At 36.8% G+C, this 14,489-nt stretch overlaps 1 long non-coding RNA gene across 1 annotated transcript; it reads left to right on the forward strand.

The window, feature by feature from the left end:
- Window positions 1-375: 375 nt before the first annotated feature.
- Window positions 376-12,877, forward strand: LOC120749691 (uncharacterized). The gene is made up of 3 exons (XR_005699744.2): window positions 376-439; window positions 2,858-2,987; window positions 12,718-12,877. It is a non-coding gene; the product is annotated as an uncharacterized LOC120749691 (long non-coding RNA).
- Window positions 12,878-14,489: the final 1,612 nt, after the last annotated feature.

Here is a 14,489-nt window from a genome sequence, read left to right on the forward strand (position 1 = left end):
AAACCTGCCACATGCTTTTGTTTTAGGAAATGAAACCTTTTAGTTCTTAATTAAGGGAGAAACCTCACATCCTTAATGATGTTTGCAATGACTGTTGCCACAGAGGACAATAACAACTGCATCTGAGGTTTGCTCTAAAAGACTTTGACAAAGTAGTTAGAGAGTTGAGCCAAAACTGATCTAAATTTATTTAATTTATTTTAATGCAGCAAAACCGAGGGAAAATAATATTCAAGAAGAAGAAGAAGAAGAAGAAGAAGAAGAAGAAGAAGAAGAAGAAGAAGTATTCTGATAAATTACTGTGGTTATCAGAGGAAATAACACTTCTATTACTGTAAAATGTGTCTGCAATCTGGCAAAAAAAGATACAGAATCAAACCATGCCAAAGTGCTTTGTGTGCTACTGATTGTGTATCTTTAGACATGGCCCCTCTAAAAGGTAAGTTATTATATTTTTCTCCCTCTCTGTTATTATTCTGACTTTATGCTGGTGCATTTTCTACAAGTTAAGCTAAGGGAAAGCTCAGGTAGGGTGGAGAGCAGGAGCAAACTAACAATAATGACTGCACTGAAAATGGCTCAGCTATTTACAGTTAATAAAAGGATAAACTATGGGAGGGAATGGATTACTTTAAATGTTTAATCAAAAAATCGTGTTTACATAATATATGAAAGATGTGAACGGGTTCATACACGTGCATCTTGGTGATGATGTTATTGTGTTTGCCAATACTAGTGTGTTGGAAAACAACTACATCAAAGGTTTGTATAACTGGAGCTAGCACTTTCATTTCCAACAGTTTCTCTGATAAGATTAGCTGCAATGAAGTCTTAAAGGTTCAAAGAGGTTTTAAGAGAAGCATGTCTATGGGTTCAGATTTGCAAAGCACTAAACCTTCACAGAAATTGGCTATAAGTTCACTTGTCTAAGAAGGTGTGGGGATATGGAAGGGAATAAAAATGGAAGAAATCAAAGGGAGAATTGCTAAGCATTTGCATAACAGCCTAACAATGCCAAAGCTTACATTGTCACTAATCCTCAAAATGCAAATCCATATGCCTAATTTCACTCATGCAAATGATTACCAGGACCAAGCTCAAAGATCATCATTAACTGAGAAAGACAAGGATCTAAAAGCATGATGATTGACACCCCTTTCATTTACTCAGTACAAGACACACACTAAATGTACTAAAAGCAGTAGTATTATAGCAGTTTAAAGCCAAGAAGTTAAATTTACGCTAAGTATACCTAGAGGAACAGTATGATGCAGAGGAAATCAAGATAGGTAAAGATGTAATGATATTATGATTCATGAACTTCTCAAAGTAACTTTTTTTAAGAAATATATTTAGCAGATGCTTGGGAACAACACTTGCATCATGAATGCAAAATCTGGCCTGTATAAGGCCTAAATTTTCCACAACAAATGTTTGAGGGTTATTTTCGTTTTATTTTTAATGGCTTTTGGTGTGTGGTTTTTTTTTTGTTTGTTTTGGGTTTGATTGTGGGTTTTTTTGGGAGGTTGAGGTTTCGGGTTTTGTTTGGCTTGGGTTTTCTTGTTTGTTTTTTGGTTTTTTTTTTTTTTTTTTTGTTTGTTTTGTTTTTGTTTTTCCTTTTGCTTTTGTTTTTGTTTTTGCTTTTGGTTTTGGTTTTGTTTTGTTTTTTTTTTTAATCTCTGGATGAAACCAGGACAGTGGCTTTGTTATTTTTTGTGGATTTTTTATTGTTGCTTTGTTTGTTTGTTTGTTGTTTTTTATTTTAATTTGTCACTTGTTTTACACTTAAAAGAATGATAAATATCTGCGACTAAAATTTAAATTTTATGATTGCATATGTTGCAAGCGCTTGTTCAGGGGAATAACTTATTCTCTTGGGAAAAGACCTACCTTTACTCATTACTAAAAGAAGCACAGTAGACAGTTTCATAACATTTGTTACCTATCTCTAGCCAGCTACAAATGCAAACATCTAAACTTGATTCAATAGCTTAAATGTAGGTACTGGCTGCACTTAATTTTCCCTACCCTAATTTTTTTTCTGGGACATCAGAATACAGCTTGTATCTGACAGTAGACCCAAACTAAACCTCTTGCCTTTCTGGCTGAATACCACATGGCATGTCTACACCAGATGTTTCTAGGCAAATGAGCTGCCTCCCATCCAATAATAATTTCCTTTATTGGCAGCAGAGCAGGGGAGGTGAAATGAGCTGAATTAGAGACACCTCCTGAAGATGTCTGTGTTGGGGCCGAAATGAAACCTCAAAGGAAAACAGTGTTCTCTTTCTGATGGCAAAACAAGTTGCCTGAAGATTTTCTCAGGTCACATATTTCATTCTTTAAAAAAATGAGTTCTACCTGATACAAAAGTAACAACACCTCTGTATGCTTTAATAATGTATGCTGTTTGAAGCTGCTGAAGACCTTGCTGATAACTTGAATGATAGCAAGGCTGGTCATTTTATTCATATGAATTAAAATACTACAAATAATTATTCTCTCACACTTTCTATTTTTGAACAAGGTATTTCAAGTCTCAAATTCCTCATAACTCCAAGTATCTTTAGATGCTCATATAGTACATCATGGACAAATAGAAAACAGCCTACTTTAGAAGATTAAGCTGTATAAAATACAAGCTAACTTTCTGAGAAAATAAAGAAGGGGGAAATAGCTCTAAGAGACTCTATTTCAACCAGATGAGGAGGTTTAGTAATGATATATGATCAAAGCAATGTAGTACACGCCTGCCAAAAATAATAGGTACACATTGAAATTTCCACTTTTAACTTTGGGTATGGTTGTTTGAAGATTTGCAGATATCCATAGCTGTTGAACATTTTTCTTTCTCCAGATTCCATGAAACAAGTTGTGACTCAATGGAATGTGCTAAAAAATTCAGGAAAAGGGAAGAGAGGATACCAGGGAGACTTTAAGGATTAACACACAGTGCTGAATATTTGATTAGCCCAGGATAACAACAGGTAATTATGAAATCAAGCAAAGTTCTATTATGCATCATTTTATAATTCATGCGGGTGTGTCATAAAATTACAAGCATTTGTACTTTTAAAAAACTAACCATGTGTTTAATGCAAATGCAATCATGCTAATGTGATTCACATTTTCTAAAGTGCACATTGAGAGAGTGGGTAATAATGAGAGGCTTTGTAAACAAAATCACTGGCAGATACTAATAACGTAGCACTACTAAAGCATATTATTTATTGCAAAATTTGGAGGAGAGAAAAAAATTACCTATAATCAACTCTTCATTTCCTGTTTTTAATTCTAAGGTATTTTGTGATTGCATTTTTCTTTTGTTGTTCCTCTATTTGTTTGTGCTTCTGGCCTTGTATATCTAAGTCTGGGAGAAGGAGTGAGTGATCTGAAGGAGTGAGGACATATTCATACCATTTCACTTTAATTCAGCTTGTTGATGGGAAGGAGATTATCTCTTCCTCTGAACTGCCCCTGGCAGAAACTCTGATGACTCCAAGGGAACCTTAGGCTATGTGGATAAAGTTATATAAAAGAGTTATATAAAAAGTTATAATACATAGAAAATGAAAGGTGTTTTGCTGTCTAAGATTTATTGTTACATCAATGTCTAAACCTAGATTATTCATGGCTTCTAGTAAACCAGAAAATTTATGAGATATTCACATAGGATGGCAATTATGATCTGGTGCTTGGCAGCTGGAGGGCATGGGAAATTCTCCAGACCTTTTTGAAACAGTACAGAACATCTGTGTTTAGACAACTGAACCCTGCCGTGGGTATCTATGTTTGACTGAATTTCACAGCTTTCAGTTCCCCACTAGGGATATTGAATAGAACTAGATGAATTTTGATGTCTGGTGCACTCATAGACCTAAATGCCTGGTACAAGAGAGACATGAAATTTCTGGGGCACGTTAATGAAGGGCCACAAAGCTGATGAAGGTCTTGGAGCATCTTTTGTATAAGAGGCTGACAGCTTGGGCTGTTCAAACTGCAGAAGAGAAGGCTGAGAAGGGTTGAGTCAATGAGTATAAATTGCTGATGAGGGAATAAAGAAGTGAAGCCAGAGTCCTCAGTGGTGCACAATGAACAGTTGCCCAGAGGGGCTGAGGAATCTCCTTCCTAGAAAACCGTATAACCCAACTGACCTGGCCCTGGGCAGCGAGATCTAGGTGACCCTGTTCTGTGCGGGGCATAGGAGCTCTGCCTCTGGAACTGCCTTTTCACATCAGTTGTTCCGTGGTTCTGTTCTGGTGATAAGTGCAAGAAAGGAAGCCATTTTGAAGAAAAAGACGCTTAGAAATGCCCCAGCCAGGGAAGTGCAGTTTCTAGTATCTGCATTTTTATCTGTATATGTAAATACAGCCATGCAGACAACTGCACTGAAGTTCTTTGATTTATACTTACGTGCATCCAATATCCAGAAGTACTTAGAGTGTAGACACAGAAGTGTCTAATATGATACCCGTAATGCAACCTTAAAAGCATAAAAAAGTGTTGCTGTAGACCCTCTCTTCTGTCCAAAGAAGTATAATTTTGTTAAAAATGTGTCTTTAATGCCTTATAAATGTCCACTGGTGAGAACATGGGTTTTCAAAAAAGGTTTTATACAGATTCCTAGGCCTCTACTCATAAGAAAAATATATGCAAAATATTTTTTTAGTAATTATAACTATTTTCCTTAAAATGGCATCAAGGTATTGTTCATGCCAGGGTTCTTCTCAAAAGTCACAGAATTACAGAATCACAGTATGGGTCAGGTTGGAAGGGACCACAGTGTGTTCATCTGGTCTAACCTCCCTGCTCAAGCAGGGCCATTCTAGAGCTCATGGCACAGAATTGCATCCAAATGGCTTCTCCAGAGAAGAACAATCCACAGCTTCTCTGTGTTATCTGCCTGGTCACCCACATTATAAAGAAGCTCTTCCTTATGTTCAGGTGGAACTTCCTGTGCATCAGCTTCTGTTCATCGCCTCTTGTCCTATTGCTTGGCACCACTGAAAAGAGTGTGGCTCCCTCCTCTAGGCACCCTCCCTTCAGATACTTGTAAGCATTCATGAGGTCTCCTCTCAGTCATCTCCTCTTGAGGCTGAACCAAGGCAATGTGGCTGTCCTGGATTTGCCTCTTTATACTGCCTAGAGTCCTTCAACATTATCTCAATGCTAATGCTCTCAAACACTACCCCAAGTCCTCACACAAACATAAGATTGCTATATTTAGTCAGATCAGATCAAAGACGCCTTCAATTCAGCAGTCTGGGTTCAACAGCAGTAGAAAACTGCTGAGAAACTACAGATAAAACTTATAAGGTACTTTCTTTTAATAGTATCTCATTATATCATTCATGCCCCATATTGTTGCTTATTACTCCATTATTTAGAGAAAACATGTTCTAAAGAAGTTGTTAGAGATTATTTTATAAACAAAGCATATTTTCTCTTAATACCTGCAAGGAAAAGATTTTGCTAAATCTTGGCTTAAAAGCTTTTAATGTGTTATTCTTTCACCAGCTTGCATCAATGACTCAGCTACAAATATATTATCCCTTCTTTCTAATGAGTTTAGTTTCAAAACATTTTTCTTTATGGAGGAGTATGTGGAGCAGGTAGTAAAATTTAAAATGACGGCATGGCTTCTCTCATTCTAAGACACTCTACAGACTCTCCACCTAACTACTTTGGCCTCAGTCCCATTTTCTTTAAGATGATGTTGTAAATAACTGAATGACAGGGAAAGAAAGCTAATTTTACAGCTGCATCTCCAATGACAATTTCAGTCCAAAAAAAATTAAATTATGTTTTTAAACTGATACCTTGTTTTTCAATTCACATTTTGTGAAGAGTAACTGGTATTTTTCCTCTACACTATTGTAATTGAAACCCTTTCTAAAGCATGATCTTCCAGCATTACTCTTAGAAAGATTTTTTTTTTTAAATTTTATAGATGACTCATAAACCTTGAAAAATGGATCTTATAATGAAAATGCTGACATAACATTAACCATCGCAGCAAGAACAGTGCCACAGTAATTTATTTACATGTCGCTTTTCAATTTCTTTGCATGGTATTGTTATCATTTTTATGGCAAGTATTATTTTTCAACAAGTTTCTGATTTGCAATTTTATACTGCAATCTTTACTGTTGGCTGGGGTTTTCTTACAAATTAATTACACTCTTCAAGGAAATTGCTTAGACTTAGAAAACTGACACAATTTATTATTGTTTCCAAAGGGAAACCTTAATGTCTTCACTACAGTATGTGCTCAGCCCTATTGTGGTTTTCTCTACAGTGATAAGTATAATAACATAAATAATAATGTAATAATAATTCTTAAAAATCATCAGAAGACATCTGTTCAAGTCAGGAAAGATTGCTGGTCTAATTTTCTTCTTGGTTCCAAAGATTTAGTATTGGTACAACTCCAATTTCTGTGAATTTATTACATATTGTACCACTTAGAAGAGCTAAACCTATCTCTTTTCTAATGGAATGAACTAAAATCTGAAGGAATGTATATAATCCACTGAATTTAAGCTCAATATTTGTGGGGAAGGAGAAGACAAGGACTTTATTCGAAAGAGAATTGTAGGAAGAATAATGACACACTCTTAGTTGTCAGTAAACTATCAAGGCACAGGTACAAGGAGTTACTTCAAGACTTAATTCAAGATCAAAATGACGTAGCTGTCATCACAGAGACTGTGGGATATGCTGCACATCTGACACAGACAGAGAAGAATACCATATATTCATGGAGACAAGCAAGGGAAAAATGCAGGAAATGTGTTTTATATCGAAGGTGTAAATACTGGTTTAGATGCTACATGAGAATAGGCTGATTGAAAATCTGTGACTAATGTTAAAAAGAAGGAAGAAAGAAACTGCTGACTGGGGATTACTCTAAGCCACCCAATGCATACAATGTTAAACCCCAGAGAGAAATCTTTTTGTGACTAACAGAAGAATTAGTGAAGTATCTTAATTAGTAATAAGGGGAATATTTAGCTATCAAGGGGCCTTTTGAAGGGAAAGGAAAATGGACGATTGAGGAAGATTTTGGAATTAGTTTGGAAGTTATTTAAACTGAAGATGGAGACATAAATTAGACAAGGAAGCTCTTCTGTACAAATTCTATTAAAACGGAAAGAAGTGGTTTAAATGAAGGTGTAAGTGATAGTACTATGATATCATCTTTAACAAAACATCAGATAGAAAACAACAAAGTAAGAGCAAGGGATTCTAAAGAAAATAACTCTCAGAGTTGGTAATGAAGAAAAGTATATATATGTGTGTGTGTGTTTGTGTGTGTGTTCATGTAAAGATGGGGGGAAAATCACTTCAGAAGAGCTGATAGCTTTTAAAAGAAACAACTTCAAATTACTCTATCTCAGATGATGGTTTAGGGGAAGCATCAATAGATTAATTCAGCTAAACATAGTTATCTTTGCTGTCCTCAAATTCAACAGGAAAAGTCCACAAAAATACTAACATGAACAAATACTGAAAAGAAGTATTAAGGGAAGCATTCACAAGGGACTATAGGCCTTGATGAGAAAAGAGATGTAACTATAAAGGGATTTCTAAAAAACTCCACTCTATCAGTACGTTAACAGTACCAAGAAAGAAGGTGTTATTTTGTTAGAGAGTGGAGACAAATTTGGTGTGCTAACAAATAAATGTATTTGCAGCCTTATTTGTAACCCTCCTACTGGGAAGATGCAACATCCCAAATCCCACTGTATACTTGGAGAAGCTTACATTCCATATGATCCTTTGCATTCCATTTCACTTCAGTCTTGAGATGAAATCACAGGACTTCTCCAATGATATGCATGAAGTCCAAAATGTGAAGTCTGTTTATTACATAGAGTGCTACCTCAAAAGTATAGGTGCCAATGTCACTACTCATTATGTTAATTGTTACAGCCTTTTCCCACTAAATACTAATACAGAAATCTAATAGAGGAAATAGTCTCCTACTTTCTACTCATGTGGCAGCTATATCAAGGTAAAAATATTCTGATTTATAGCACTGAAGGAGTATGAGAGAGGATTCTATTTTTTTGTGGGTTAGTCAGTTTCTTTCCCCCAGTTCATCTCACCTCATGCTTCAGGATATTACAGAAAATGTCAAAATATCCATCTTCAGTTTTGAGATCTTCTTATTTTGCCCATATTATTAGTACTATTTGTCCTGTGGTAACATTCAAAAGTTGAAGAAATTACAGTAAAAGTAGTCAAGGCAGCAAGAAAGCCTTGCAGCATTCCTCTGAAGTACACATTTTTTACTCATATTGCCTGTCCACACTCTACTGCAACTGTGCCAGGGGATGAATAAAGAAACACAGAAGAAATAGTCATCTTGACATGCAGGGGAGGATTTCCAAGACCTAGCAGCACCAAGCCACAATTATCTATGAGAGAGGAGATAGTATATATTACATGCATAAACTTGTAATTGTATTTCATCAGGCATTCCCAGGCACTGTGAGATAAGGGGTGTATCTGGGTACATCAGTCTAGTGAGGCTGGAAGAAAACAATCCCTCTACCATGTCCATATTATCTTGAAAGAGCAGTGACTGCCTCTCCTCTTTGCTCACCTCGTTTGTATGTAGTCTTGCACACAGTGTGCTGTTACTGACTCCGTGATGTACACTAGCCCATGCCTGCTTTATTTGTTTATTTCATTGCTCACCTTCTGCAGCAAGATCAAGGGAATGGACCTTAGTATGGAGTGCAGGGGAAGAGCACTTGGATGGCACAGGATTGATTATGTTTTAATGTTGCCATATTCTTTTTTGCCTTCTGATTGCTTGCATTTTTGTAGTGGAGTTTCTCACAGATTGTAACATAAACAAAGTGATTGCTTTTGCATTCCTCTTTGGAGGAGGGAAAATTGATGGACTTCTAGTTTGACCAATGGGGTTGGAGAGGTGGCAACCTCATTCTCCAATCGCTGGTCATTATCCAGAATCTATGTAAATCGAGGTTGAGAAATAAACTTCTCTCTTTTTGCTCTGACTACAAACTCCGTGAGTATCACTCTTTTCATGTCCTCTAGCAACATTTTAGGAACAAACCGTAGGTGGAAAAAAGGAGTAATCAAGGTATCTTGGAGAAGAACAGTTGATAAAATGTCCATGGTGCCAGCCACGGAAATGAGCATGGCAGTAATAATTAGTGAAGGTTCTTCCAGATGATACAGAGAGTAGGTGATGTGGGCTGGCACAGGGGCAGGACATTGCCTGGGTGCAACCATAGGAGGAGGTGGCAAAGGAAAGTGCCAGTGTTGTAAGGGATCTGGAGTCCAGGCCAGCTGCTGGAGAGACAGTAGGATCTAGGGGTGCTCTAGGAATATATTTGTGTGTGTGGGCATGCAAGGGTGTCTGTACTGACAGCTAATGTGGCACTATGGCCTTGAGGGTCTGTGTAATAAATACAATTCACCAAATTCGAGAAATCAAAATTTTGGAATTTTATTGAGAGGCAGAATGACAGTCTCAGACAGCCACAATTAAAAGGACAGCGTCGAGCCCGGGATTGGCGCTGGGTGAACGCGGCAACACACTTAGTTAGTATATCACCCCCCAAGTTCACATTTCTGGCTTGGAGCAGTCTCTTTTTATACACTGGATCGCTGAGAGAAACTCGGGACTCCGAGGTTCCTCCTTCTGAGGCAGCCTCATTAGACATTCATGTTCCAGTTCTGGGATTCTGAATAGGGTTGCTCGAGAAGACAATGCCTTTAATCTTTGTGTCCAGGTGTGGTGTGGAGATGTTAATTTCAGGAGGAGACGGATGAGATATCGATCTGATGTAATCATCTGGTTCTCCGGGCTCTCATCTCCTTTTTCCGTTGTCTTTGTTCTCCCCTTAACAATTCCCGGCAGAGGCATCCTCGTGTCTCTTTTTCTGGTAATTCCAGTCATGGTTTCTTCGTGTCCCTCCTATGTCTTTTCAGGCAAAAGAAATTCCTGTGCCCTTCTCGGGGCCGCTTTCGTCTGAGTTAACTCTTAGCATACTGGATTAGAAACAAAACTTATACTTATAGGGGTTGAATTACATTTTACATCTTTCAACACGCATTAACTTTAGGACATATATCACAGTTTGTAAGTCCATATGCCAGCAACTGGAGAGATTGGGGGACAGCTACTGATCAGACTAACAGCATGGAGCTGCTGCAGCCTCCTTCCTAGAAGGCTTCTGCATTTGGAAACTCTGTAACATCTATAAACCAAAGAATTAACTATTTTACCCAAACCAGGTGCTACATGTCAAGCGAAGGAGCCTTACTTCGTTCTGTATTCCCTGAAATGATTTTAGAGCACACAAACATTTATTGGCATATATAAAATGTAGCCTTATTAAAATTAAGAGGACGTTTATGTGCCTCTTCTCTCTCTGTTTGTATGTATTTACACAGCCTGTAGACTTAAAGTACAACTTTTTTATTATTATTATTTATTTAAAGAAAGGACTACTGCATAACAAGATTCTATAGGGCATGGGAGCGAAGAAGTTTAGCAGCTCAGCTTGTAAATCTATTATAATGTATAACTGAAATCCCAGAGTCATAATCCTCGGTTATTCTTCTGGGTCAGTGGCCATTTTGCCAGCCCCAGATCTTTGGTTCTTTCTCTTCTCTCTTTTTTTAATGGCTTTCTTCCTGAGGGATATTAAGTGAAAATAAATGGTAAGGGAAAGGAAAAAAACACACTTCCCCTCCCCCTCACCTCAAATCCTTCCTCAATGTTCAAATAACCTTTAAAATGTTGCTGTAGAAATGACTTTCCCACTGATAATATGAAAATCATTGAATTCAGAAGACTTCTAATTTACTTTGTAAAGTCAAATTCCATGCAAATATTCAAATTATATGAAGATCAAGAGGTCTAAAATTACATTTTTCACAGTTCAAGAAAATTTCCACTCAAAACATCCAAAAATCTAATATCATCGCTTGAGTGCCATGTCTTAGATATAAGCTAGGTTTATTGCATGCCAACACTCTCCTGTCCTTCTAAAACTCTGTATGAAGAGAATAAAAAAGAAGCACAAGTTTTAAGCACATTGACAATGTCTGGCATTTGATCTCTTAGCTAAATAAGAGTTTTATTACTTTCATGGGCTTTCTGAAAAATAAGATCCTGCCTTTGTCCCATGAGAGTCCACTAAAAAAAGATCTTATTGCTAATAAAGAATTTTTTCATGGCTTAAAATATTGGTATGCATGTTGGGAGAAATATATACGTATAGAAGATCAACATAAACTTTAGGGAAAATAACATGCTTTCTAAAATAAAGCAAAAAGAGAGAGAAATTCATCAAATGATTAATCTGACGAGAAAGCAAAGCAACAGAAACCAGACGACAATATTCATCCTTCAATCTCCTCCATACTTGGTACTGGGTCCTTTTTCTTAATTCAAAGTTGGAAAAGCAACCAGCATGGAGCATTTATCTTAGCTAGATCAACAATGCCACTACTTTGATGTTATCTAGCACATTTATTGATGACTGCTTTGCTTGTTTGTGAGTAGTTCATCACAAAGACTCATTTCAAATGGACACTCATAATTTGTTTGCAGAATATAACTTTTCAGCTGTGAATATGTTATTCTAGTGATTTTTTTGGACTGGTTTAACCCAAGCAGGCAATTGAGTACCATGCAACTGCTCACTCACTCCACCTTCTCCACAATGGGATGAGGAGGAGAATCAGGAAGAGTAAAACTCGTGGATTGAGATAAGAGCAATTTAATAATTGAAACAAAGCAATACACAAATCATGATGATGAGGAGAAGGATGGTGAGGATGATGATGATGATAATAATAATAATAATAATAATAATAAATAGTAAATGTAATAAAAAAGGAGAGAGAGAGAGCTGAGAGAAACAAGTGATGCACAATACAATTCTTACCACCAGCTCAGCCTGTCTCCAAGTCATGATTGACCCCTGCAAGGTAACTCTGCCCAGTTTATATCCTGGGTGGGATGTTCTGCAGTATGGAATTTCACTTGGCCACTTTGGGTCATCTGTCTCAACCATGGTCTCTCAGAGCTTCTTGTGCAGTTCCTTACTGGCAGACCACAAGATACTGAAAATTCCTCGACAGAATGACTAAGCAATCACCAAAACATTACTCTGTTATCAACATTATTCTCCTACTGAACCTAAAACACTGCATTGTACAGCTACTTAGAAGAAAATTAATTCTATACCAGCTAAAGCCAGGAGAGTGACTTACAAAACTCTATTTTTTTTTTTTTCCCTTTTGGTTGCTTTCATAACTTATCAACATCTTCACAGCTTGTAGGGCATTTTAAAATTGGCAGCTATACTTTCCAAATAAGTCAACTTTTTTCTGTCATGTAAAATATAAACCATGCTATTAAGCAGTACAAAGTACACAGTGGCCAGCTTTGCTGGTCATGTACTGCACTGTGATTAGTGAATACCCTTAGCAACAGAGACCTGAAAACCAACAAGGCATCTAAAAAAAATCTAAAAACATCTGTAAGATTTCTTGTCTGGAATTTTCCTGTTATGTTCAGCATTCCTGTGAGAAGAAAAGAAACTCTACATCATGATTTCATTTAGAGATTTTTTTTCCCAAGTTTTAGAGATTATTTGCTTATTGTTAACTTACAATTTAAGGCAAGATTCTGAAAATATCTTATTCTTTACTCTTTTTCAGGGAAAACAAGGCATCATTCAATAAGAATGAATTTATCACAAACTAGCCATGCTGGAGAAAACCTTAGGCAAAAAATGTTTTCATACAAACCATTCATTAAACGACTGTGAATAATGAAGGAACTAATATAGACTGCTGTCTATTCACAGACAATTTAGTAATGGGCTGGATTTGACAAACCGCTTGTTACAAATAATTCACACCAACAATGAATATGATCTCCCCAGCTGAAAGTCTGGTATTTGGTATTAATAGAGGTTCTTTCAGACCCATTTTTCTCCCTACATCATCTGTTTGTTTTGTTCTGTTTGTACAGTTTGCACAAAATTGCTCAGCTTGTGGTATATAGCCAGCAATTAACACCACTTAGCAGCTGTTAAATAGGGTAATCGCCCGTTGTTATCCTCATTCAGGAACTAATTGCTCTCAGTGCTCCACTCATAAACCCACCAGAGCACCAGGTATGATCTGCTGAAGATGATCTGACGTGAGAGGGGCTTTACTTTCCCTCCTCGAGGATCAGTTCCTTGCTACTAACACCTGCAGAGTGGAAGGACATAGAAGTACCAGTAAGGATTTCCATTCATAGAAATCAGGGGGGTTGTGAGCCCACGGGTATCCAGGTTTGGTGGGCAAGAGGAGCTGCAGGTAAAATCAAACACAGCACTGAGTGCCTGTGTGGATAGCAGTGGTTCTATCACTGCTCTGGTTTGAGCAGAGCAAAGAGCAAAGTGCAGCATTCTCTGTGACAGCAGAATTTCTGGACGGATGGTTAATGTCTTCTTCTTCCTTTTTCTGACTACTATCCTGGAGACATTTTTAATGGAGATGAAACCATCCCTTCAGTTTTTCTTTTTTTTTTTTTTTTTTCTCCTATTAAAACTGACTGCTCAAAACCAAAACAATGCTAGTGGCAGAAGAAATAGAATTAAATTAATTAATTATTAAATTATCAGAATTAGGTAATGTGATTTTGTTACAATATTTACATATGGAATACATTTAATATGCTCTTTATGGTGAAGTATTCTTGAAACAACAGCAATCAGTAATTTGAACGTATTTCAAATATGTGCACATCTTCTCTTGATCTGTAGCTACACATAGAAAAGTAATATGCCTCGTAATACAAATGAAATACACTTTGTAATTAATGGAGAACTTACAAGGGCACCAGTCGGAAACAGAAGATTTGGGTTTTACTGACTGCACATATCTTTTCGCAGCATATTGAATGTGGTTCTAGAATAAGTAATGTGAAGTGAATCGTGGTGTCTTGAATGTACCTCAGATATCCTTCATGACCCTTGTGTTGGTCACTTATGCTGAATACTTTAGAAACACATATTGATTTCATGTTTCCTCCATTTTAAAAAACTACTAGTTTTCCAATTAGAAAATATAAAGATGACTTGTACCTCCTTAAGAGCTGGATAAGGACTGTAGGCTTCCCATACTATTGGAAGACTGTTTCATCCATGCTCTTCAAGAGAACATGCCAGCAGAAATACACAAAAGTGGTAAAAATCTCCCTGTGTTTCCTCCGTATTAAACCATGCACTTGCAAGATAATAGGTTCATTGGAAGGAAACAATTTTTGATAGTCTGCGAAGTGTTAGAGTAAGATGTTATTCAACTTTTCCTTCAAGATAATTTCAATTACTTAGATAAAGGTCCAGGCAAATACCTGAACTGGAGGGCTGAGATTTATTGATACTGGTATAAGATGACATCAAAAACAAGAGACAAAGTTGTTGTTTACACTGATAATT

The sequence above is a fragment of the Hirundo rustica genome, chromosome 2 (assembly GCF_015227805.2).
Source record: "Hirundo rustica isolate bHirRus1 chromosome 2, bHirRus1.pri.v3, whole genome shotgun sequence".
NCBI classification, from domain to species: domain Eukaryota; kingdom Metazoa; phylum Chordata; class Aves; order Passeriformes; family Hirundinidae; genus Hirundo; species Hirundo rustica.